The 26,219-nt window shown below is 35.6% G+C and overlaps 1 long non-coding RNA gene and 1 pseudogene across 1 annotated transcript; both read left to right on the plus strand.

Annotated features, from left to right (window-relative positions):
* The first annotated feature begins 647 nt into the window (after positions 1 to 647).
* On the plus strand, positions 648 to 25,443 carry LOC107874035 (annotated as a pseudogene).
* On the plus strand, positions 17,540 to 19,606 carry LOC107872874. Its single transcript, XR_007057307.1, has 3 exons — positions 17,540 to 17,720; positions 17,918 to 17,974; positions 19,137 to 19,606. It is a non-coding gene; the product is annotated as an uncharacterized LOC107872874 (long non-coding RNA).
* Positions 25,444 to 26,219: the final 776 nt, after the last annotated feature.

The raw sequence follows: 26,219 nt of genomic DNA on the forward strand, positions 1-26,219 counted from the left end.
ATTGAGTTGAAGAACATTTTTAACAGATGATTTGATAGCCATTGGAACAGAAAAGGGGATAGAACTCAGAAATTGAAAATGAAGAAAACGTTAGGACTTAAAGGAAAGTCTCTCATATGTTGAATTCGAACGCACATGCCAGCTCAACCACTTGAACCTACCGATAGCATGGTAAAGAGTGTATAGTAAATAAAATCAAGTTGTATTGTATACAATATATGTGTATGCAACTTGCAACTATTTTAGAAAAGGTGGGGCTGATTTTTCCAGAGCAAGCAACTAATAATAATCACTAAAAGGTTAGAATATTCTTAAACTCATCACCATACAGTGTTGTTGGCTACAATGAGTTGATTGACAACATTGTTGTGGTGAATTATGACAAATTTTTTCTGCAATTAGTAGGTACTTTCTTTTAAAAAATGATCACACACCCACATTAGCTTTACTCACATTATATTTACATAGAAAAATAGACATATGAACAACAACAATCAATCAATATAATTATTTAATAAAATAATAATACTACCAACTCATGAGCATTCAACGTTTATCTGTTCTTTAAACCAAACCAAGCTTGTTTTCTCTATTTGCATATATGTCAATGCCATCACCAAATCCACCCCATTTTCAGTTTCCTCTCAATGCTTGAAAATTATCCAAAAAAGCTTGTCGTTATTGGTGCTGGTCCTGATGGCCTTCTTACTGCCCGAGAACTCCAACATGAAGGTCACAGTGTAATTGTATTCGAGTGAGATAATCATCTAGGAGGCACATGGATTTAAAATCCAGCAACTGATTCCGACCCAATGGGGTTCGACTCCAACCAAAAAATTGTTCATTCAAGTCTTTATTCATCACTTCGGGTAAAACTTCCTCGGGAAGTAATGGGTTTTCATGACTACCCTTTTGTATCCACGAAAAAGCCCAATAGAGAATCGAGACGTTTTCCAGGTCATAGGGAAGTTTTAGACTATTTGAATGATTTTGTGGTTGATTTTGGGTTTATTGAACTGGTGAGATTTTGAACTGAAGTTGGGCATATGGGGTTGTTAGAGAATGGAAAATGGAAGGTTATTTCAAGAAAAAAAAGAACGATTATGCTATATTTGCCTTGTTAGAGTACGTACCTTACTAATCAGTGGCTTTAACGTAAGAGTTGCCTATGGATGGAACGGATTACTTGACATGTTCCAAGGAAGCAGTAAAACAAGAAGTAAAGAACACAATAATTTTTACGTGAAAAACACCCCGCTCAAAAAGGTATAAAATACCACGACCTATACCTCTATAGGATTTAACTCTAACTTCACTAAATAACTCTGAGCCTCAACAACAACTGATTACAAAACTCTTATAACCAACAACTAGGAATTATAAACTCTAATTCCTATACCTCAATGACTAGAATTTTAAACTCTAATTCCTATAACTCAATAACTGGAATTATAAACTCTAATTTCTATAACTCAACAATCACCCTTGACCGTTGAACCCACTTCGAGTTATTCCAAACTTGAAGTTGACTCAGCTCAATATTGTTCCTGAATAATCAATATAGGAAAGAAATAAATTACAACTCAATAATAACAATACATTTAAACTAACTCATGAACTGTAAAGCTTAATCTTGTGAAACAGGTTCGTCAACTTATTCCTTTGTACGGGCAGCACTTGAATCTTCAGTCAGAATTGTCTCAATTATGATTTTCTTAATTTGATCATATTTAGCCTTTTCTCTCTCTATAAGTGTGCAAGTTACTCTGACTGATACATCTTCTATTTAAGCATAGTTCTCCAAAGAGTCATTCTTTATTTCAAACTCCTCTTTTAATTAGAATTCTCATTGCATAGAGTTTTACTTCAAGTGAGACTCCTTCTCCAATTCCAACTCTTGGCTCCTTAGTGTTGTAGTCAAACTCTAATTCTTTAAATCAGCTTATCTTCAAGTATTTTATTTAACAACTTCTTCAAATTAACACATGTTTATTTCCTTGAGTTTATCAGAATTAATCACTCATATGGTTCTTGATTTCTTCCACCCTTGTCTTTAATTATTAATGATTTTGCTAAAAATTTCAGCCACATGAGATAGTGTGTTTGTGAACCAGCTTGACTGACATGTTTCATATCATTTTGTCAGTTTGTCAATCATCAAAACTACATTGTACCCAACAAATTCTCCCTTTTTGATGATGACAAACCTCTTGTCTTTGTGCATTCAATTATTTTCCTACAGTAGGCACTATATAAAACACTAGAATAAAACAAGTTAGTTAATGGGTTATAAACATTGCACAACCCTCTTGTCTTCCTTCTTTTGGCATCATCGAAAAACCATTTCAATGCAATAATATACTAGCCAAAGTGATTTGTTATGATATTCATGGCCATTAGGGCTATCACCAAAACAATCAGACAAAGACTTTAGCCAACGTAGTAATATATTAAAGAGAGCAAAAATATGAGCAATATAGCAAAGATAACCATTTTATTTAACTATGGGAGCATGTTCCACATTAAACCTAAGCTAGTACTGAACAAAGAAAAACAACTAAGCATTAATCAAAAAAGAACATGGTATAAAAGTGGGACATAACTAAGGATATAAATATTGGGGAGCTGATGAGGAAGGTGGAACGGGTGATATCAACTGTGTCAATTGACGAATGACTTCAATATTTTTATCTCTCTATCAATCAAGGTCAAGCTTCAAAGTCATGATCCTAGCCTTAAAGAACTCTGATTCCACTTCATGACAATCTTGTGCAGCTTCTAGTTCAGATTTTTCTTCCAGCTGAATTATTTTTTTACTATTAATTTTTTCAAATGAGTGTTAGCCCTCCTTACTGAAACAGGTAGAGCAGCATGATTCATTTGTTCAAGAACATCCATTGTTGTTTTATAAGTCAAACTTGAACTCGGATTGAGAAGTCCCCAAAAAATAGCCAATTAGGAACTAAAAGAGAAACCATGTCTCTTTTCATTCTTTAGAAACATATGCTGCATGTGATTGATGATCAAGTTTGGAAAATTCATGATACAAAAACTAATATTTTGATTGAGAGAAAAGAAGGAATATAATTTCTAGTGTGTAGAATTAACATATTTGTACACAACCATTTAGAGAGAATCAAAGAAAATTTGGTCAACCAATTCATCAGCATTTGTAATACCCCAAACTTTCTTTAAGTCATATCTAGTCTCTAGAAGAGTTAGTGATGACTTCCTAAATGATTAATGTTTAAATCAGATAGAATTTCCCCATTTTTGACTTTTTATCATGTGAGAAATTGAATTAGCTTTCCAACGATACCAAGTTTGTCCAAATTCGGTATCGGATTAAAAAAGTTATGGATGTATTACAGAGAACTGTCGGAACTACCCAGAAGCGATGGTCAGGGCGATGGGCCATCGTGCTAATGATGGACCATCGTCCAAGACATCGCGACTAAGGCAGTGAACCCATCTTCTAGCCAAGTGAAACAGTCAGGACCGACGAACCGTTGAGCTAGTGGCGGACCATCACCCAAACTATCGTAGACGAGGCAGAAAGTTCAGGTTCTGGCCAAGTACGATGGGATGGACCAACGGACCATTGCCCGAACCGTCACCACTTTTGATCAATAATTTTCAGCCATTTTTAAAAGGGTATTTAGGTCTTTTTTTACCCATTTTGACCCCTAATTATACCAGACCAGATCTCATAACTTCATTATTCATCTATAATACCAAATTAGGGTTTCTATCAAAGATCAATCTCCAAGAACAAGAAATCCTAGGTGTTTAATTTCAAATCAAGAATTCAAGCTTTCTTCCACCAATCTTCAAGAAATCATCCACCCAGGTATGTCAAGTGTTGATTCATGGGTCCCTTTCACCCATGAAGATCAAGAATCTCTTTTTAAATTCCAAAGATTGTGTATTTATGAATGTTCATGATTTAGTTGAATTGAAATTCATGTCCATGTTGTTGTTGGGTTTTGATTCATGTTTTAAATTACATGTCCCAATTATTGATCCTAGTATGTGATGATTTGCATAATATTAATGATAAACCCTTCAAATTGTGAATTTATTTATGCAACCATCATAATTAGATACATTAATGATGGTATAACCAAAGTATGCTCCCCACATGTTTGATTAAATGCCTATGTGAAGGGAAAAGTGCCATTATAGTATGATAGTATGAAATCCCCATTCATGTACAGGTTAATGCATGTCAAGTGTTTGATGAAATGTCTTAGTAAATGAATTATGGCTATATGTGTAGCCATTGTTGTGCTTTTAAACTTGTGCCATGAATTACTTTTATGCTATCGAGTCTTGGGGGTACTTGTATCCGACAATTTAGTTGTGTACCTAGAGCCAGTGTCAGTTTCATAATAATCTCAATCATGCCATGATCAGTAGTATTCTCAATCAGTTTCAGAACTCAGTAGAATTCAGTCTGTCATATGACTCAAGAAAACTCAGTAATCTTAGTCAGTTATCAGATCTCAGTAATATTCCATCAGTCAACAAAACTCAATAAATGCAGTCCAGTTTAGTTCAGTTAATCATGTTCAGTGTCTATTCATATGGAAGTAGGATTCAGCACTGAGTGAGCCCAAGGATGGAAACTCACCTGTTATTAGAGGGTGTGATTCTTAAGAAGTAATCCTTGCGCTCCAGAACTACGTAAGCAGCGCAGGTTGATATATCAAACATGCTAGTTGAGGGTAGATGAGGTGGCTCAACTTGTTATATAAGGGTCCCACCGTTCACCTTAGAGTACCTGTTAGATGAGGGATTACTCACAACTTGTCATTACCAGTGGCGCGGTATTGACACCCTTTCAATTGGGGTTACAGATTGGACCCTAACTCAATTATATTATCTTATTTGGGGTATGTATGTCAGTTAGATGAATACTTCCCACATTCTCAGTAATAGAACTCAGATAGTTCTACAAAATTCAGGACTGTCAGACACAGTCACTCAACTCAGTACAAAACTCAGCTAGTTCCATCAGAATCTATATTGTCAAATACAGTCGCTCAATATCAGTTATATCAGTTATCATAAATCCATGTTATCAGTATTCAGACTAAGTAATCAGTGTTGTCACAATCTCAGTTACAATTATGTATTCATGCATGTATTCTCACGTTTATGTTACTCAGTCAGTCAATATTGTTTATGCATATGAACCCTTGCATTCAGCCTACCTCACTTGCATACCAGTATATTCAATCATACTGATGCATTTGTGCTATGGTATTTTATACCATAGGTTCAGAAGTACGAGCATCAGTAGCATCCTTAGTAAATCAGACGTTCAACAGCCAGACTAGCAGTGAGTCCTCATTATTCGAGGATAGCATAATTATTTTACTACTTTATTATTTCAGTAGTTCGGAGTTATTTGGGGACATGTCTTATCAACTTCACAGTTTTTAGACAGTTTAGAGGCTTCCAGACTATAGCATGTTTAGATAGTTATTTTAGTTTTATTTTGGTATTGATATACCGTATTTCCAGATGTTATGTTTTATCAGATATTTGAACCTTATAGCCTTTTAGATTTTTTTGTATTTATACAGTATATTATGTAGTGCCCAGTTATAGATATCAGTCATAGGTTAGCTTGTAGTCCTTCGGGGTCATGAGCACCGTGTAATATCTTGGGTACCAAATTTGGGGCGTTACAAACTTGGTATTAGAGCCTAAGATTCAATAATCTCCTAGGAAGTTTGAAAGTTGCATCTAGTAAAGTCTTGTGCATGGGGGTATTGCGCACCACATTTATGTACAGGAGGCTATAAGATATTTTAGAAACAGTTTCCCTTCTTTCAGTATTCATGTCATGCCAGAGAGCATGAGCTTAAATTTAACTCTTAGTCTAAATTCATTTCTCCCTTTCTTCTACAAAACATACCTTCTAAGAGAAGAAATAGAAATCAGTCAGCTCTCAGTCTATCCAAGCAGATCCCTTGGACGAACATATTTCTCATGCAGAGTTTAGAGTTGTATTCACTACTCTTGCTCAGTCAGTTATTGCTCAGAATGAATGACCGGTTGTTATTTTGGCCAACCCAGCGACCAATTTAGTTGCAGCTAGGATTCGGGACTTTACCTGAATGAATCTCCCATATTTTTTAGGGTCTAAGTCAGAAGAAAACCCTCGGGAATTCCTTGATCAGGTTCAGAAAGTTACAGATATCATGGGAGTTATTGCTAGTGAGAGTACTAAGCTAGTTGCATATCAGTTACAGGATGTGGCTCACACATGGTTCAAATAGTGAAAAGCTGAGAGGGGTGTAGATGTAGGACTCATAGAGTGGGAGGAGTTTGCCACTGCTTTTCTTGATAGATTTTTTCCCCTAGAGCTGAGGAAAGCTAAGGTGTTAGAGTTTATCAACCTCAGGCAGGGAAACATGACAGTGATAGTGTATTCCCTTAAGTTTACTCAATTAGCCAGATATGCTCCTTATGTGGTTGAAGATAGCAGGGACAAGATGAGTAAGTTTGTCTCTGGGTGAATGATAGTGTGATCAATGAGTGCAGGTCCGCAATGTTGAATAGTGACATGAACATAGCCAGGTTTATGACCCATGCTCAGCAGATAGAAGAGAAAAATATTAAGATGAGGGAGAAGAAGAATAAGAGAGCAAGGACATGTAGATTTAACTTTACTCAGTCTAAGTCAGAGGGTGAAAGTCGTTCTCCGTTCCAGCTCCTTCCCCAGCCAGTGCTTCAGTGCCAAAATTCAGAGACGGTAATAGAGATAGGGTGCTAAGCTCTAAGTCCCAGGGCGGTGTTAGCAGTGCTCGAACCTATCCACTTTGTCAGATATGTGGCAGGCACCATCAGGGTAATTGCAGAGCTAACAGTGATTTTTGCTTCAAATATGGCAAGCCAGGCCACGGAGTTAGAGATTGTCCCCAGCCAGGTCTTCAGGGTCAACGTAATCACCCTCTAGCTCAGTTTAATCGCCCAAATCAGTAGGGTGTCTCTTCCAGTGCTACCAGTGGGCAATGTCAAATAGACTTTATGCTCTCCAGGCTCGATAGGATCAGGAAAATTCTCCTGATATGGTCACTGGTATGTTAAAGATTTTTCATGTACATGTTTACGCCTTGCTAGATCCAGGAGCTTCTTTGTCTTTTATTACTCCCTATATAGCAGCTAATTTCGGAGTCAGTTCTGAAATTCTAGTAGATACCTTCTCAATCTCTACCCCAGTGGGTAAAACTATCGTAGCCCGATGGGTATACAGGAACTGTCCGGCTATGGTATCTTAGAAAGTCACTTCAGTAGACTTAGTCAAATTGGAGATGACTGATTTTGATGTTATTCTCTACATAGATTGGCTTCATTCTTGCTATGCCATAGTCGACTGCAAAAATAGAGTTGAGTTAAGGACTCTAGTTTCAAAACTCCCAGTCTCGAATCAGTTCCAGTAGTGAATGAATATTCAGATATCTTTTCCGAATACCTTCCAGGAATTCCTCTCAAAAGGGAAATAGACTTCGACATTAATCTTCTTCCTGATACCCAGTTCATATCTATTATTCCATATAGAATGGCACCAGTAGAACTCAGAGGATTGAAAGATTAGTTGAAGGATCTCCTAGGTAAGGGATTCGTCAGACCCAGTGTATCCCCGTGGGGCACACCAGTCTTATTCATGCACAAGAAAAATGGTTTTCTCAAAATGTGTATATACAACCGTCAGCTCAATAAAGTCACCATCAAGAACAAGTATCAACTTCCCTAAATTGATGATTTGTTTGATCAACTTTAGAGTGCCAGCTATTTCTCAAAGATAGACCTCAGATCAGGCTATCATCAGCTCAGGGTCAGAGAATGTGATATTCTAAAAATAGCTTTCCATACTCGGTATGGTCACTTCAAATTCTTAGTCATGTTCTTTGGTCTTACCAATGCCCCAGAAGCCTTCATCGACTTGATGAACCGCGTGTTTAAGCAGTACTTGGACATGTTCATCATAGTCTTCATAGATGACATTTTTGTCTATTTTTGCAGTAAGCATGATCATGCAGACCATCTCAGAATAGTATTACAGACTCTCAAAAATCATCAATCATTTGCCAAATTCAGTAAGTGTAAATTTTGGCTAAGGTCAGTAGCATTCCTTAGTCATATTATTTCAGGTGATGGCATTAGAGTTGAGCATCAAAAGACTGAAGCAGTAAGAAACTGGCCTCGTCCTATCTCTTCATCAGATATCAGGAGTTTCTTAGGGTTGGCTGGCTATTACAGATGGTTTATTAAGGGATTCTCTTTTATTGCATCCCTTATGTCCAGATTGACTCAGAAGAAAGTCAAGTTTCAGTGGTCAGATCCTTGCGAGAAGAGTTTTTAGGAGTTGAAGAATCGACTCACCTCAGCTCTAGTTTTGAATCTTCCAGATAGTTCAGATGGATTCTAAGTGTACTGTGATGCATCTATAGTAGGTTTGGGTTGTGTCCTCATGCATCATAGTAAGGTCATAGCCTACGTCTCCAGATAGCTTAAACCTTATAAGAAGAATTATCCAACTCATGATCTTGAGTTAGCAGCCGTAGCCTTTGCCTTAAAGATTTAGAGGCATTACTTGTACGGTTTTCATGTAGATATATTCACAAATCACAAGAGCCTTCAGTACGTATTCTCTCAAAAAAATCTTAACTTCCATCAGAGAAGGTAGTTAAAGCTCTTGAAAGATTACGACATGAGTGTCTTTTATTATCCAGGTAAGGCTAATATAGTGGCTGACACTCTCAGTAGACTGTCTATGGGTAATGTTTCTCATGTTGAGGACAGTAAGAAGAAGTTGGCTCAGGAAGTCCATCAGTTTTTCCGACTATGTGTTCACTTAGTCGATTCAGCAGAAGGTAGTATATGGGTTCAGAATCATCTCTAGTATCTAAGGTAAAATAAAATCGAGATAGAGATCTCAGTCCTGTTAAGTTGAAAAAGTCGGTCAGAGATCAGAAGGTAGAGGTTTTCTCCCAAGGGGGAGATGGTATTCTCCGTTGACAGGGTCGTCCATGTGTTCTAGGTGTAAATGACTTAAGGCAATGAATTTTTGCAGAAGCGCAGGTGCGCGCTACTCTATTCATCCAGGGGCCATTAAGATGTACCACGACTTGAGGGAGATCTATTTGTAGAGTGGGATAAAGAGAGATGTGACAGAGTTTGTGGCTAAATTCTCTATATGTCAGCAGGTCAAGATAGAGCATCAGAAGCCTAGTGGGTCCATGCAAGAGTTCAACATTCCTACTTAGAAGTGGGAAGAAGTGAACATGGACTTTGTGATGGGTTTGCCTCGTACTCGTCATCAGCATAATTCAGTCTGGGTCATTATAGATAGAATGACAGTATCAGCTCATTTTCTTCTAGTCTATACCTCTTATTCAGCCTAGGATTATGCCAAACTCTATTTCAGAGAGTTGGTCAAATTGCACAGTGTTTCATTATCTATTATAAAAGACAGAGGTACCCAGTTTACCTCTTACTTTTGTAAAGCGTTCCAAAAGGGTCTTGGTACCCAAGTTTGTCTCACTATAGCCTTTCATCCTTAGATAGATGGTCAAGTAGAAAGGACCATTCAGACTTTAAAAGATATGCTACAAGCGTATGTAATTGATTTCAAGGGCAGTTGGGATGACCACTTGCCTTTGATTGAGTTAACACACAACAACAACTATCATTCCAGTATTTAGATGGCTCCATTTGAAGCTTTTTATGGTAGGAAGTACAGATCTCCAATCGGTTGGTTTTAAGTAGGTGAGGCTGCAGTAGTAGGGCCTGACTTGGTATTCAACACCTTAGAGAAAGTTCAATTGATCAGAGAACGGCTAAAGATAGCTCAGAGTTAACAGAAATCATACGCAGATGTACGTAGAAAGGATCTCGAGTTTGAGATTAGTGATTATGTGTACTTAAAAATCTCTCTCATGAAGGGAATGAAGTAATTCAGCAGAAGGGAAAGCTCAGTACCTGATATGTCGGTCCTTTCAAAATTCTCAGTTGTTTCAACAAGGTAGCTTATGAGCTCAAATTGCCTTCAGATCTAGCCTCATTTCATCCAGTGTTCCATGTCTCCTTGCTAAAGAAGTGCATAGGTGACCCAACAGTTTTAGTCCTGGTAGAGGGCTTAGACATTCAGAATAACCTCTCTTATAAAAAGATTCTAGTCTAAATTCTTGACTACCAGACTCATAGATTGAGGAACAAAGAAGTCCCTCTAGTCAAAGTTCTTTGGCGGAATTAGTCCGTTGAGGGAGCTACTTGGGAAGCAGAAGTAGATATGCGGACCAAGTATCCTTATCTCTTCTCGGTAAACTCAAACTTAGCCCAAGGTAATAGATTTCCTTAAGCTTATTCAGTTTCATGTTCAGATTTCAGTTATAAACTTGGTATCAAATACCCTTACATATCCAGTCATATGTTCATGTATCATGTCAGTCACGTTTTCATGCATTAGATATGCATTCTAATCATGAGAAACTCAGTTTCTCAGTAACTTTAGTCATACATTCATGAAGACTATCTGTCACATATCCATTTATCAGACATGTATATTCAGTATGAGATTTCAGTATATCAGAAGTTCCAATCATATAGACATGTTCAATGTTCACGTCCCTTAAGTAAGATCAGTCTATCAACTTTCCTAGTCTATTCAGTCTCATTCGAGGATGAATGTTCCCAAGGGGAAAATACTGTAATACTCCGAACTTTCTTTAAGTCATATCTAGTCTCCAGAAGAGTTAGTGATGACATCCTAAATGATTAATGTTTAAATCAGATAGAATTTACCCAATTTTGACTTTTTATCATGTGGAAAATTGAATTAGCTTTCGAAAAATACCAATTTCATTCAAATCCAGTATCAGAGAAAAAAAGTTATGGATGTTTTACAGAGAACTATCGGAACTGGCCAAAAGCGATGGTCAGGACGACGGACCATCGAGCTAGCAATGGACCGTTGTCCAAGCCATCGCGACTAAGGCAGTGAACCCATTTTCTGTCCAAGTGCGACGGTCAGGACCGATGGACCATCACCCAAACCATCGCAGAGAGGCAGAAAGTTCAGGTTCTGGCCAAGTATGACGGAATAGACTAACGGACCGTCGAGCCAATGATGGACCATCGCCTAAACCGTCACCACTTCGGATCAATGATTTTAAGCTATTTTAAAAAGGGTATTTGGGACTTTTTCCATCCTTTTTGACCCCTAATTATACCATACCAGAGCTCATAACTTCATTATTCATCTATAACACCAAATTAGGGTTTCTCTCAAAGATCAATCCCCAAGAACAAGAAACCCTAGGTGTTTAATTCCAAGTCAAAAATCCAAGATTTCCTACACCAATCTTCAAGAAATCATCCACCCAGGTATGTCAAGTGTTGATTCATGGGTCCCTTTCACCCATGAAGCTCAAGAATCTCTTTTCAAATTCCAAAGATTATGTATTTATGAATGTTCATGATTTAGTTGAATTGAAATTCATACCCATGTTGTTGTTGGGTTTTGATTCATGCTTTAAATTACATGTTCCAATGATTGATCCTAGTATGTGATGATTTGCATAATATTAATGATAAACCCTTCAAATTGTGAATTTATTTATGCAACCATGATAATTAGATGTATTGATGATGGTATAACCAAAGTATTCTCCCCATATGTTTGATAAAATGCCTATGTAAAGGAAAAAGTGCCATTATAGATGATAGTATGAAATCCCCATTCATGTACAAGTTAATGCATGTCAAGTGTTTTATGAAATGTCTTAGTCAATGAATTATGGATACATGTGTAGCCATTGTTGTACTTTTGAACTTGTGCCATGAATTACTTTTATGCTATCGAGTCTTAGGGTACATGTACCCAACAATTTAGCTATGTGCCTAGAGCCAGTATTAGTTTTATGATAATCTCAATCATTCCATGATCAGTAGTATTCTTTATCAGTTTCAAAACTCAGTAGAATTCAGTCTGTCACATGACTAAGGAAAACTCAGTAATCTCAGTTAGTTATCAGATCTCAGTAATATTCCGTCAGTTAATAAAACTCAATAAATATAGTCTATTTCAGTTCAGTTAATCATGTTCAGTGTCTATTCAAATGGGAGTAGGATTCAGCACTGAGTGAGCCCAAGGAAGGTTATTCACCTATTATTAGAGGGTGTGATTCTTAGAAGCAATCTTTGCGCTCCAAAACTGCGTAGCCAGTGTAGGTTGAGACATCAAACCTGCTAGTTAAGGGTAGATGAGGTGGCTTAACCTGTTATATGAGGGTCCCACCGTTCTCCTTAGAGTACCTATTAGATGAGGGATTACTCACAGCTTATCCTTACTAGTGGCACGGTATTAACATCCTTCAATTAGGGTTACAGATTGGACCCCAACTCAATTATATTATCTTATTTGGGGCATGTCAGTTAGATGAATACTTCTCACAGTCTTAGTCTCAGGTCTCAGTAATAGAACTCAGATAGTTCTACAGAATTTAGGACTGTCAGACATAGTCACTCAGCTCAGTACGAAACTCAGCGTACCATCAGAATCTATACTATCAGACACAGTCGCTCAGTATCAGTTATATCAATTATCAGAAATCCGTGTTATCAGTATTTAGACTCAATAATCAGTGTTGTCACAATCTCAGTTACAGTTATGTTATCATGCATATATTCTCACGTTCATGTTACTCAGTAAGTCAGTATTGTTCATGCATATGAACCTTTGCATTCAGCCTACCTCACTTACATCTCAGTACATTCAATCATACTGATGCATTTATGCTATGGTGTTTTATACCATAGGTTCAGATTTATAAGCTCTAGAGCATCAGTAGCATCCTTAGTAGATCAGATGTTCAGTAGCCAGACTAGCAGTGAGTCCTCATTATTCAAAGATAGCATGATTATTTTATTACTTTATTATTTCAGTAGTTCGGAGTTAGTTGGGGACACGTCCCATCAACTCCATAGTTTTTAGATAGTTTAGAGGCTTCCAGACTATAGCATGTTCAGACAGTTATTTCAGTTTTATTTTGGTATTGATATATCGTATTTCTAGATGTTATGTTTTATCAGATATTTGAACCTTATAGCCTTTCAGCCTTTTTTCCACATTTATACAATGTACTATGCAGTGCCCAGTTATAGATATTAGTGATTGGTTAGCTTGTGGTCCTTCGGGGTCATGAGCACCATGTAGAGTTCCGAGTACCAGATTCAGAGAGTTACAACATTATAGGACAAGGAGAGGATGAAGTATGAGGAATGGAATAGGTGTGCTCAACTGTTTCGACTTAGATACCTATGCTTATGTCAATGTAGAGCACACTTGATAAGAAGAACTTTGTGGTCACAATTGCTTGGTTGTACCTATTTTTTTGTTTTTTGCATAATCTAATACAAAATTAGGTTAGAAGAGTCAAAAATCTGAAATTGGGACACACAACTAAATGTGCAAGACTAAATTGAATAACATTTTAGCTAATAAGATTAAAAAGAAAATGGTTATTCTAGTCAATCATTGAGAGAAGTTCATGCAATTTTAATTATTCCCAAGTCTAACATATTCCTTTTAAAATGCTTTTTACTTAGTGCCTTTGATGTTTCTCCAGTTAATTAAGTAACCCACATAGTCAATATTTTTATAGCCCACAAAAGTGAATTTGCTTTCCTTTGGATACCATAGTCTCAAGTCATTCCCATGAGACATATCAATATTCTTTTGACAACACCAATTTTTATGAACTACGAACAAAATTAGCAGAAGCCTGTAATGGTGCTATTAATGAATTAATTTCTTGATTTGTTGTTCCCCCTATCACTATGCCCTCAATCTGTACAATAGTTGGACCAGGTAGTACAATGTGTTCTTGTGCATGCTCATCAGTTTCATTATCATCCTCTTACCTTCTCTGCTTCTTACATTAGACCACAAAGATTCATACGAACCAGGTCTAAGCACCGGATTATTTTTTTTGTTAAAGAGGATCTCCCTTACTTCCCCCTTACACGAATACTTCAAATCTAACAATCTTTCAAAGGCTTTTGTTTTAGTTCTCCCAATCTTTTCAACTCTAGTAATGATGCTCTTTTTGCCATCACCAAAAGATTCATTCCCCCTTTAAATGTGGTGAGTGAAAGAAATTTTATTTGCTTCCAATCTTATGCCTTGAGCAAGTTTTATCCATTGACAAATTTTGGTTGTCTCCTTCATTATCACCTGTAAAATAAATTAGGGGTTAACTTTAGGCACCCAGACAAGCTTGGGTCCTTTCTTATGAGAAAAAGAATGTATGAGGTTCCTTCTAGCCCATTGAGGCAACAGGTCATGTGACCTATTTCTCTGACCAAATTTGACCTTTTTGTTAGCTTGTGCTAACATGGAATCAGATTTTTTTGCTAGGCTTATGCTTCTTGATTTGATTTTTGCTGCAACTGGACATTCAGTGGTTAGATGCCCCTGGTTACCATAAATATAACATAGATCTTTAATAGCATTTGAACTTTTATAAAAGCCCAACCCAGCCTTTTTATTGTGAGTTCTTTGACCTAACTTATGAACAATTCTTGAAGAATGTGTCCATCTATTAGCTCTTTCAAGATTAAGTTTCAATTTAGAAACTTCTTGACTCAGTTGACTAACCTTTTATTTTTCACAAAAGTATTCATGTTTAATCTTAGTCAATCCTAACTCAATTTTTTCTTGTTCCTCACTTTCGACCTTTTTTCCTTTTTCAGAAAGAGTCAGTTTTAAGATTTCAAATTTTAGAATCAGATTTGAAGAATCAAGTTGACCAACCTGTTCCTTAAGAGTGCAATTTTTCTTTTCAACAGTATTCTTACAAGCTTCTAGTTGAATAAGATCAAACTTGAGACTTGCAAGATTGTTGAATAACTCATCCCTATCAGAAGTTAATTCTTGAAAATTATAAATTAGAGAACTCGTTAAGAAAACAAGTTTCTTTTTAGAAAATAAATGCAACTTCTCTTTGAGTTCAAGAATACTTACCTCAGAGGTCCATCATCTTCTTCCATGTCTGAATCTCCAATGGCCATGAGAGCAGTTTCATTATCTTCTTCATTCATCACTTTCAGATGCCCTATTTAGATCTTCCATGTTCATCTCATAGATCTCCAAATTACCAACTAACTCATCAAGGGACATTCTAGTGAGATCCTTAGTTTTTCTTATGACTGTAACTTTGACATCCCACTTAGACTTTGGTAGGACTCTCAAGACCTTCTTTACCTATTCCTCAGGAGATAAAACATTTCCTAAAGATGATAACTCATTTACCAATAAAGTTAACCTAGTTATCATTTCTTGTAGTGACTCATTTTTCTCCATTTTAAAAGCCTCATATTCAGTGAAAAGTAAAGCAATTTTGAATTTTCTCACTTTACTAGTTCCTTTTCTCTCTCTGTAAGTGCACAAGTTACTCTGACTGATACATATTCTATTTAAGCACAACTCTCCAAAGAGTCATTCTTTATTTTAAACTCCTCCTTTAATCAGAATTCTCATTGCATAGAGTTTTACTTCAAATGAGACTTCTTCTTCAATTCTAACTCTTGTCTCCTTAGTGTTGTAGTAAAACTCCAACTCTTTAAATTAGCTTATCCTCAAGTATTTTATTTAATCACAACTTCTTCAAATTAGCCCATATTTATTTCCTTGAGTTTATTAGAATTAACCAGATCATCTGGTTCTTGATTTCTCCCACCCGATGATTTTGCTACAAGTTTCAGCTGCATGGACAGTGTGTCTGTGAACCAGTTTGACTGACATGTTTCATATCACTTTGTCAGTTTATCAATCATCAAAACTACATCGTACCCAACACTAACGAAGAGGAGTATGATTCTGTAGTAATCTGTAATGGACACTTTACTGAACCACGCATAGCTGATATTCTTGGTAATTTATTCAAATTATTTTCTTTAAATATGTTACAATGGTATCTTGGTCAGCTTATGTATATATTGATTTATTAACCAGGAGCCTCTGCTTTATTAGAAATCGAATTATGGCGAGGAAAGCAAATCCACAGCCATAATTATCAGTTCCTGAACCTTTTGGAGGTCAAGTATGTGTCGTGAGCATTATGAATTTGCTCTACTCAGTGAAAGTTAAAATGTTGAATTGCAAGTGCGAATTTTTCTATATACAGTAATATATTGTTGCCACATACGTAATAATATAGTAACATTTGTTCTTCATTGGCTATGCATTTGAAGGATATGATCAATTGTATGATAGGTTGTTGTGGTCATAGGGGGTGCCACAAGTGCTAATGATATCTCCAGAGAAATTGCTGAAGTTGCTAAAGGGGTCCACATTTCTTCTAGATCAGCTCTAAGTGAGAGTACTCCCAAAAAGCTGCATGGATATGAAAATCTTTGGCTCCACTCTATGGTAAAGTTGTTATTAACTCGAGTAAGAACATTGTGAGGAGATTAATTGTCATGCTTGATGCTGAATTAATCTTTGCGTTATTATAAGTAATTTTATACTGACTAATAATGACGCAGATTGAAGTTGTTGGTACAGATGATGGAGTCCGTTTTCAAGATGGGTCCAAAGTCTATGCTGATATCATCCTACACTGCACAGGGTCAGTCTGATTACCCATCATTTGTCTTTTGCCTTTCTTTCCTCCCTACTTGAAAGTGGTAGATTACGATGCCTTTAATTTAGAGAGAATGAGAAAGTAAACTGGAAGGAACAATAGAAAGCAAACACTAAATAATCCAAAATTAAACTGAATGAGAGGATGAAATATTAGTAATGCGGCTATTATATTTTTCTCAGGTACAAATATCATTTCCCTTTCTTGGAAACTAATGGGATAGTGACTGTAGATGACAACCGTGTTGGGCCACTTTACAAGGATATTTTCCCACCAGCCTTTGCTCTGAGTCTTTCATTCGTTGGGCTGCTATGGAAGGTAAATAAGATGGTTTTGGGATTAGGTATATCAATTTTAAGGTTTTGATGCATGCGGTGGACATGAACAAAGTACTTTCTTTGGTTTGCACCAGCTTTTAGGGTTTCCCCGTTGTGAATTACAAAGCAAGTGGATTGCTGGCATTTTATCTGGTTGAATTTCTCTCCTCTCGAAGAAAGATACGATTGCTGATATTGATGCAATCTACTCATCTTTAGACGCCTCTAATATTCCAAAATGGTACACTCACAATGTTTAGTTTAAGGTATGAAACCTGACTGACCTTATTCAATTGTTGGTATATCCCTTTCTTCTTGCTTTTCTTGGGTTGGAGTGGAAATACAAATTGGTACAAACAAAGGAACATTTTATCCTTTTTCAGTGTCTATAGAAGTCCTAGATTATGCAACCTAGTTATAATAGAAACAAGAAGGTTTAATAAGATGAAGAACTATAGAATAGGAGTTTAAGTTTGGTACACCGTCGGTGTCCCTTTTTTTACACCATCAACTATTTTTTACCTTTGACAGCACATATATTTTTATTTTTTGTAAAAATAATATAAAATTAAAAAAGGACTTTTAACCTTACCCTATTTCTCTTTCCTCCCATCAGCGTCGTTATCTCTCTGAATCCTTGTACCGCATATTCTCCTTCAATATTTTCGAACTAACAAACGGGAGAGAATGCATCCTAAGTATCTTCTTTACATATTTATTGTTTTTCGGTCTCAAGCTTCAGGTAAAAGTATTTCTTTATCTCTGCTTTCTCATCTTCTGTAATGCTTTACTGAAGGAAATAAAAATTTTTATATACAAGATATTTAATTTTCTTCAATTTCTCTTTACTTTTTGTTTTGATTACACAAAGAGTAAATTATTGAATCTGTCTGAAATTTCTTCGTCGATTTTATCTAATTTCCTAAATTGATTGGCTAGATCGTGTCTAATCCGACTCAGAAGCAGTAATTGGCATGATGGTTGGCTGATATTCTGGTGAGGGCTGATGTTTCAATCTTTTTGAATATTTGGTCACCTTGAAAATGTTCTTTGAAGTTGTGAAATGGTTCACTGATATTCTGTTGTGTTTATGCATTCGTTTGACTTGAGAATCTCCCAGACAATACCTTGCCTTTCTGCCAATGTGCTACTTGCACTTACGTGAATAGATTTTACTTAATACTTGAAGAGGAAAATTGAAGATGAAACATGCGTTGTCAACCGTTTGCATTAGAGCTATCTGTTACTTTTACCTGGTTAGTTTGAGTGATCTTTGACGTGAGGACTTGGTTAATAATTCTTTTCCTCATGCCTCTCTTGGTTTAATTGATTTTTGTTGTTATGAGGGAGTCATTGATCCGTCGTTGCCGGTGGCACTTCCCTCACCGCTTACGACTAGTAATCAAGCTACGGCTTCCCTATCGAAATTCTACCAAAAGGTGATACTGGATACAATCTTCAGTGTTCATCTTAATGGCGATTGCAGTGTTGCTCTAGAAGCATACAAAGCGATCACACTTGATTGAGCAGGCTCTATCTTCAAAAACTGGATTTGATGTTTCTATGTAATGTGTAAACTGCCATCTCATTCTCCAATAAAAAAATGTAGTGTGGAAACTGCCGTCTGGACATCTCGTCTTGTTGGGTCATTTAAAGACTGTACTTTGCGACCTTCCTTTTTTAATTGAAGCCTATATCTTGGTATAGACAATAGGTGGAGTTGGACTCGGAGATAAAAAATAGGATGATAAGTTATATTGATACACCAAGGCCGTAAAGATCATGAAGTACTCATCAATGGTTTAGAGTGTAGTCTGAAAAACTTACTCGCAAGAGGTTTTAAATTTTATAATGTTTTTGTTTCAGGAAGTGCATAATAGTAAAAATGTAGGTGAACTTATACATCCTATATAAGATTTCACTAGGCATGAGCGGGTGAGCACATGGACCATATTTCATCACATTGCAAATTAGATAAAAGGTTAAAAAAATAAAACGAGCCTGTATGGAATTAGTGTGAAAGTACTTTTTTGTGGCTGAATATTGTGGAGATTGTTAAGAGTGGTGATGATCTTCAGTTTTCTGTTGGTATTGTTTTCGTTAGTTTTCCACTTGATAATTTTTTGATTTGTCCGCAATGTGGATGTGGATTGAATAGTAATAGCAATGGAGAAATTTTGAAGATTTGAGACAGTCATCTTGTGTCTTCTGTTTAGCTGCATACAAAGGGTGATGTAGTTTGGTGATGGAGTTTCCTGAATGAGGTGACGTTGTTGCAGTTAACAGAAAGCCTAAAGTGGTCATTCTCCTGCTTCCTCCTCATCTGAGTCGCAACGCAAAGCTTTAAGAGCGTATTCATCAGTTGGAGGCTATATTGCTTAGACTCTTCAAGAATGTCAATGGGTGCGTATCAGATTCTTCAAAAGTAGTGCATCTAAAGTGAAGATATCAACTATGGACCTAACGACACTATAGCAGTGGTATACAACTTTGGACCTAACAGCCCGAATAGTAACATTTCGAAATGAAGGATTATAAATGTATTCAAAATTTGTATTATTGTATGAAGAAAAAATATCCTAAATATAAAAGATTGTATGTAATGTAATACATGTCCAGATCTTTGTACTTCTTGTGGTACCATTTTGTAACTATTTATCAATAAAACTTACAAATTTGGTGCATATCAATACATACATAAGGTTTGAGCTGATAGTCGTGAATCGTGATTCAATCGTGAATCGTAAATCACTGTTTTTTAGTTTATATCCACAGACCTTTTTCAAATGACATCTGCTTTGCTAGTAGAAGTATTATAGACCAAGCCAAAGTAAATGCTCCTCCAACCTTTAGTAACAACTCCTATGCACCAGAAAACAAGAGTTGCATTAATCATGTGTGTTGCTATATGAAGCGCCAAAAATACTCCTACTGCCAGCTTATCTTTTTTCTTTTGGATGGAGTTTGGAGGGGTGGGGCAGCTTGTTGTGATGAAAGCAAAATTCCCCAAACGTATTAAAGGTTAATTGCCTCCACCTCTACATTAAAAAATAGCTTTGTATGGCTCATAGTAAGTGCAAGTGGGAGATCAAAGGAAGAGCAGCCTTGTCTCTTGCTTAACATTGGCATTATGGCATCCGTAACCTCTTCTATAACAAAGAGTCAATGCTCTTGCATGGGTATGGGGTGAAATGGTTTGTTGTACACTTATGCTCATAATTTGAGCATTTCGTTCCACTTCTCCCACACAAAAATTATAAACTTTTCCTTCTCCCTTGTATTTCAATTTTCTTATACACCCTTGTGGTGGGGCCCTTCTCTAAACACCGCGCATAGCAATATAGCTTTAGTGCACCGGGCTGCTTTTTATTCCATAATAACCACTCAAATTCTCTTCTCCTTCATACGTTACTACAGGCAGATACATAATCTTTTTTAAGAGCAGAATCATGTTAGTATTTATATTAAAAGGAAAAAGGAATTAAGTGTGGGATTATATTAGTGTAATATTACAGTATAATTAACATATGTTAATGAGGTATGTAACTTAAATAATCTTATCTAAAAATAAATTTATATAGTACCGAAAACATTTACAGAAAACTTTGATTTCCTAGACATTGGTGCATAAAGAGTAATCCATATACTTGTATATTTACATGTATTCTTCATTCTCATGCAGCGTCAACTTTTTGTACAGAATTCACCTGTATTGCACGCTGAAGAATGACCTATACTCCTCCTATTTCGATTCAACTGCAACCAATTTTTTTTGCAAGCCTAATTCCTTCATCTTTTGCCTCAATTGTTCGGCAGAATCCCAGACCTCAAATCTGGCCAAAAAATTTTGATAATAAAGCAAATAACTAGCTACCATGACATTTCAGGATACCACATTTTTATCTTCTGTCCTGTCAAACAGATATCGTGTCAGTTCTGATTTTTCACAATTCATGTAAAATGAAACTAGGGAAATCCGTGACATAACTGTTTCTAAGCCATTTGTAAGCACAAAACCATGAATTAGTGTACCGAAATGTAGCAGTTCTAAGTGGGAACAAGCAACCAGAAGGCTACCAGCAAAGCTCAAATAGGTTGTAGTCTTTCAGCAATCAAATAACACAAAGCTTATCCATTTTCACACATAATGTGAAATAAAATCTTTGACTCAAAATAGTTGACAAACAACGAAACAATCATAGAATTTTATCACGTTCAACAAAAATGACGTAACCCAAATCCTTGTTCAACAAAACTACAAAATTGATTTATCACGTTCAATAAAGTTGACTATTCATAATTGAAAAACAGACAAAAATCAATAGTTTGAAGTCTAAAGAGTTGTTCCTTCTTCATTGTTTTGTATTCTAAAGCTCCAGATCCTCTTATCTTCTTACTCATGAATTAAGATGATATTGTTGGTACGGAACTGAAGCAGCTTTCATCAAATCCTGAAAGGAAAGTTAAAATTCTTAAGCACACACCACAACATGTAAACAAGGTATAAACGATAAGATCAAGGTAAGAGGAGTTTTTTAATGTAAATGAGGTGGCATAAGCATAATCAGTGCTCTCAATATACCCCTGATAAAATTCTAGATATCGTTGAAATTGCTTACAAAACAAATGACAAATTAGTTGGAGAAAAAGGTACATGCAAATAAGTCAACTAATATAAAGATATAAGTTTTTTACCATTGCATTAGCCTCATTAGATGTTGTTATACTTTTTTGTTCAGCTTCGACATTAGAGTTTGAACTACATATGAAATTTAAAAGTTATTATACAAGTAATGTGAAATAAAAATAATATGTGGTGTTAATGAAAATTACCTCGTCTCCTTTTAGTTAAGTTTCATATTTTTTGTTCGCCTTTTTGCTTTGTGAGAGGAAACTTTTTTAATTTTCTGAGAACAAACTTTTTTATTCTTCTGAGAAGAAACTTTTTCGGCCTTTTGAGTAACTTCTAAGCATATTTCTTTCTCAAAGATTCCGGACGTCCTTTAGTTACCACTACTGGAGGGTCAAATAGAGTAACATCCTGACTTTGTTCACATGAGTTCATTTCACAATCCTTTTCACCAACTTGATTCATTTCACAATATTTCTCACCAACTTGATCATTCAGTACACAATCTTCCTCAAATTCATAAGGAAGTTCATCAAGTTCTCTACACAATTGCAACAATCTTTGATGTGCGAACAGATAATATTTTTCAGACCTTGTAGCTTGTTCAGCTAGCCCCATAGAATGCATCATGATGTTATTAAACCACAAAGTAGAAGGCTTCACATTAGTTATTTCACTCGGATGGTCAATAGCTTTTTCTTTGGTTACATTTCTAGTCCATCGATCTAACAAATAATGTGCTGGAAGTGAGAGAATTTATTTCTTTATGAATACCATTAGTACATGTCTACATAAAATTCCCATGAACTCAAATTTGTGGCACGAACAAACAGCTTTTTTCAATGCAAGATTCAAACTGACCATATATGTCAGCTTTTGTCTTTGAAGCTGATGCACTTTATAAATATTTATTCCATCCTTAACCTCAAACTTTTCAGAGATAAATTTTTAAGACTGAATTAGTTCTTCTTGAAAAATCTGAAATATTTTTCTAGTGTATTTTTCCGCCGCTTCATCCTCCATAGGATACAAAGTTTTCAAGACAGGCTTTGAATACTTAGTCTTGTAATCATTCTCCCTTACTTTATCATATCGAGCGTCTATAGCTTTATCATATTGCAATACAAATACACTCACTGGAGTACTAGAATTCAAATAATCCTTAAAAAATTTATTCATACTCTCACTTCTTTGACTTGTTGACATGCCTGCACAAAAAGTGGTATGCACATATGCAGGTATCCATTTTTCACAAATTACATATATTCTCTGCAACCAATTATTTTCTTCTAAATCATACATTTTTATTATTTCACTCCACATTATCTCAAATTCCTCAGGGGTTGTCGTACCATGAATACACCAACTAAACTTGCTACTGAAATCGTCGTACTGATGATAAACATGAATTAGATGTTTCGGAATCTTCTTTGTTATGTGCCACATACAAAAGTGGTATGCACTGTTAGGGAATACCCTTGCAACTACATTTGTTATGGCAGCCTCCTGATCAGTTATAATTGTACGAGGTGTCACTCCAAACATTGCCTCTTACCAAGTACGAAGTAACCACTCAAAAGTGTCTTGAGTTTCATCCCAAAGAAGAGCACAACCAAACAAAATAGATTGATGATGATTATTAACCCCGGTAAATGGAACAAAAGGCATCTTGTATTTATTTGTTAAATACGTCAGGTCAAAAACAACCACTTCTCCAAAATTCTTATAAGCAATTCTAGATCTAGCATCAACCCAAAAACAATTAGCTAAACAACCATCAACATCCATTTGTATAGCGTAAAAGAAATCTGGATTTTCTGATTGACGCTTTTGAAAATATTGAAGCATCAATTTTGCATCTCCTTTTTCGAGATCTTTTTGTCTCTTAGTTCTTAAATAATTTTGAATATCTTAACCTGTTAAATTAATTAAGCTGATCTACACCCCCAGCTTGACTTATCAAAACTGGCGCTATTTTACTTGGACGGACACCTGAGTTATCAAGCAAATCAATAAAATTTTTTTAGGCCTCAGACCTTTTTCTTTTTCATCGCAAAAATTTCTGACTGTTTAGAGATGCAAGCTCATGATTGTGCTTAGTGACAAGCCTACAAACAACCCATTTACCTTCTTCTTTCTTTGATACTTTGCATCCTTCTCTAGTTTCAACTCGTGGTTTATTGCTTTCTAATTTTTTTTGACCGAAATCCTTGCTTTGAACAGACAAACTCTTGACCAATTATTGACTTATCTTTTCGTGATCTCACCATACAACATCGGGGGACACTAAAATCACTACGATGAGCATAATCAACATAAAACTTAAATGAATCATCAAGTGATTGAAACTCCTTACTGATATAGGGGTCATGGGAATTTTCAACATCTATATAGGGAACAATCTGTCCAGTTTTATCCATGTCAATTTCCTCTGATAGAACTTCAACTCCTATATTTTCCTCATATAAATTTGAGTTTTCCATTAATCCGGCGAAACATAATCATAAATATTAGATAGTTTACAAAGTCTATCATACCTCCTCTAAATATTGATTCAAAATTAAGGTCAAGAACCTTATATACTTATTCAAAAGTGATATTGATTCAATAGTTTCCGTCGTAAAATATATTCCATTGTAGTAAAAGTTGAACTAATAAAAGTCAACTAATAAAATTTCTTTTCGGCAACCTAAAAATCATAGCAAAAACATTTGGTACAATATGATGGCACTTCAAGATACAATGTACACCCCTCTCGAGAATATATCCCTGAATTTTATTTAAAATGTACGATAACACACAACTAAGTAGAAGAAACTTGTAGCAGAAACTTCGTAAAACTACAGAAATTTAAAGCTTGAAAAATTATATTCAGACAGATTCAATAATTTAATCTTTGTGTAACCAAAACAAAAGGTAAAGAGAAATCGAAGAAAACTAAATATCTTGTATATAAAAATTTTTATTTCCTTAGTAAAGCATTGCAGAAGATGAGAAAGCAGAGATAAAGAAATTCTTTTACCTGAAGCTTGAGACCGAAAAATAATAAATATGTAGAGAAGATATTAGGATGCAATTGAAAATCTATTCACTCCAGCCACCTTATTTCTCCCGTTTGTTAGTTCGAAAATATTGAAGGAGAATATGCGGTAGAAAGAGAGAGGGAAGAAAGAGAAATAGGGTAAGGTTAAAAGTCTTTTTTTAATTTTATATTATTTTTTACAAAATATAAAAATATATATGCTGTCAAAGGTAAAAAACAGCTGATGGTGTAAAAAAAAGGTGCACCGACGAAGCACCAAACTTAACCTCATAGAATAGTAAGTTCCTAGTGCAAACTTGACTGGCTGTTTACCAATGTATTGGGGAATGTATACATCTCCATGTGGCTAAACTAGTTTTCACAAAGTAACACTTCAATCGCTACGCGCATTCAAAGTAACGAAACAGTAGAATTGGAATTAATCATCAATGAAGCTTCTCACTGCACCCAAAAGACATATAACACTTCTTTTATCCAATGTCTCAGCCGTAAAATTTGATGATATCTCAAGTTCTTGCCTCATTGAGACAGTACTCTTCTTTACAGTTAGACTACGAGGACTGGTTGGCTGCTGAGTGTGGCTCTCCACCTCCTGAAGAATGGAGAAAGCAAATGTATTTTATCACTGGAGAGAGGAGAAAGACTCGGCCTGAGAGCTATCGTGATCAATGGGATGACGGTGACTTGATCATTCAAGCTCATCAAGACTTTGTACAGTATATTCCTGAACTAGCTCAAGTACAAAGTTATCCAGATGATGTTTATGGTATATGTGGCAAGTATTATTCCTGAAACTGGATGTCATTTTCCTAAACACTCTTCCTGTCCACTATCAAGAGCATTATTTCTTGTCCTTCCTTCTTTCCGATCAAGAGAATTACTCCTTCCGTTCCAAATTGAAATGACACATTGATTATCCGTTTCAAATTGAGATGATATATTGATTAAAAAAAATAATTAATAACATGCCTAGTTGAGATGACACATTGATTACCCGTTTCAAATTGAGATGACATATTGATTAAGAAAAATAATTAATAACATGCCTAGTTTACCATAGTACCACTATTAAATGATGTTTACATTTTAATTTGAAGAAAAAATAATTGATGCAAAGGGTAAAATATGAAGAAAAAAAAATTGTCTCTTCTTAATTAATGAAAAAAGACAAATAAAATGAAAAATTAAATTATAAAATTTGGGACGAAGGAAGTAATAGAGTAAGGAAAAGGCTACACCGAAGTTTCAGACACATCTTTGTTATATCGAGGTTTTATTACTTCTCTAAATTTTTTAAAAATCAAATAAACACCATTTTAAGTGTTGACATGACATAGAGAATTAACTTCTTGATATATAGTGAAATACATTATCACGTGTACTTCACACGACAAGCTTTGATCCGAATGCTACAACAAAGCTATTAAAATGCAAACTTAAGAATGCTATATTAAGTTTGAGCTACTTAACTGACATTTTAATCTTCTCAAAAATATCCAAACAGATAACCCAACTTTAATTTACCCAGGTTCTTATTGCCCAAACAAGCAAACTAAAAGAAAAAAAAA

Source organism: Capsicum annuum, chromosome 6 (genome assembly GCF_002878395.1).
Source record: "Capsicum annuum cultivar UCD-10X-F1 chromosome 6, UCD10Xv1.1, whole genome shotgun sequence".
Classification (NCBI taxonomy): Eukaryota; Viridiplantae; Streptophyta; class Magnoliopsida; order Solanales; family Solanaceae; genus Capsicum; species Capsicum annuum.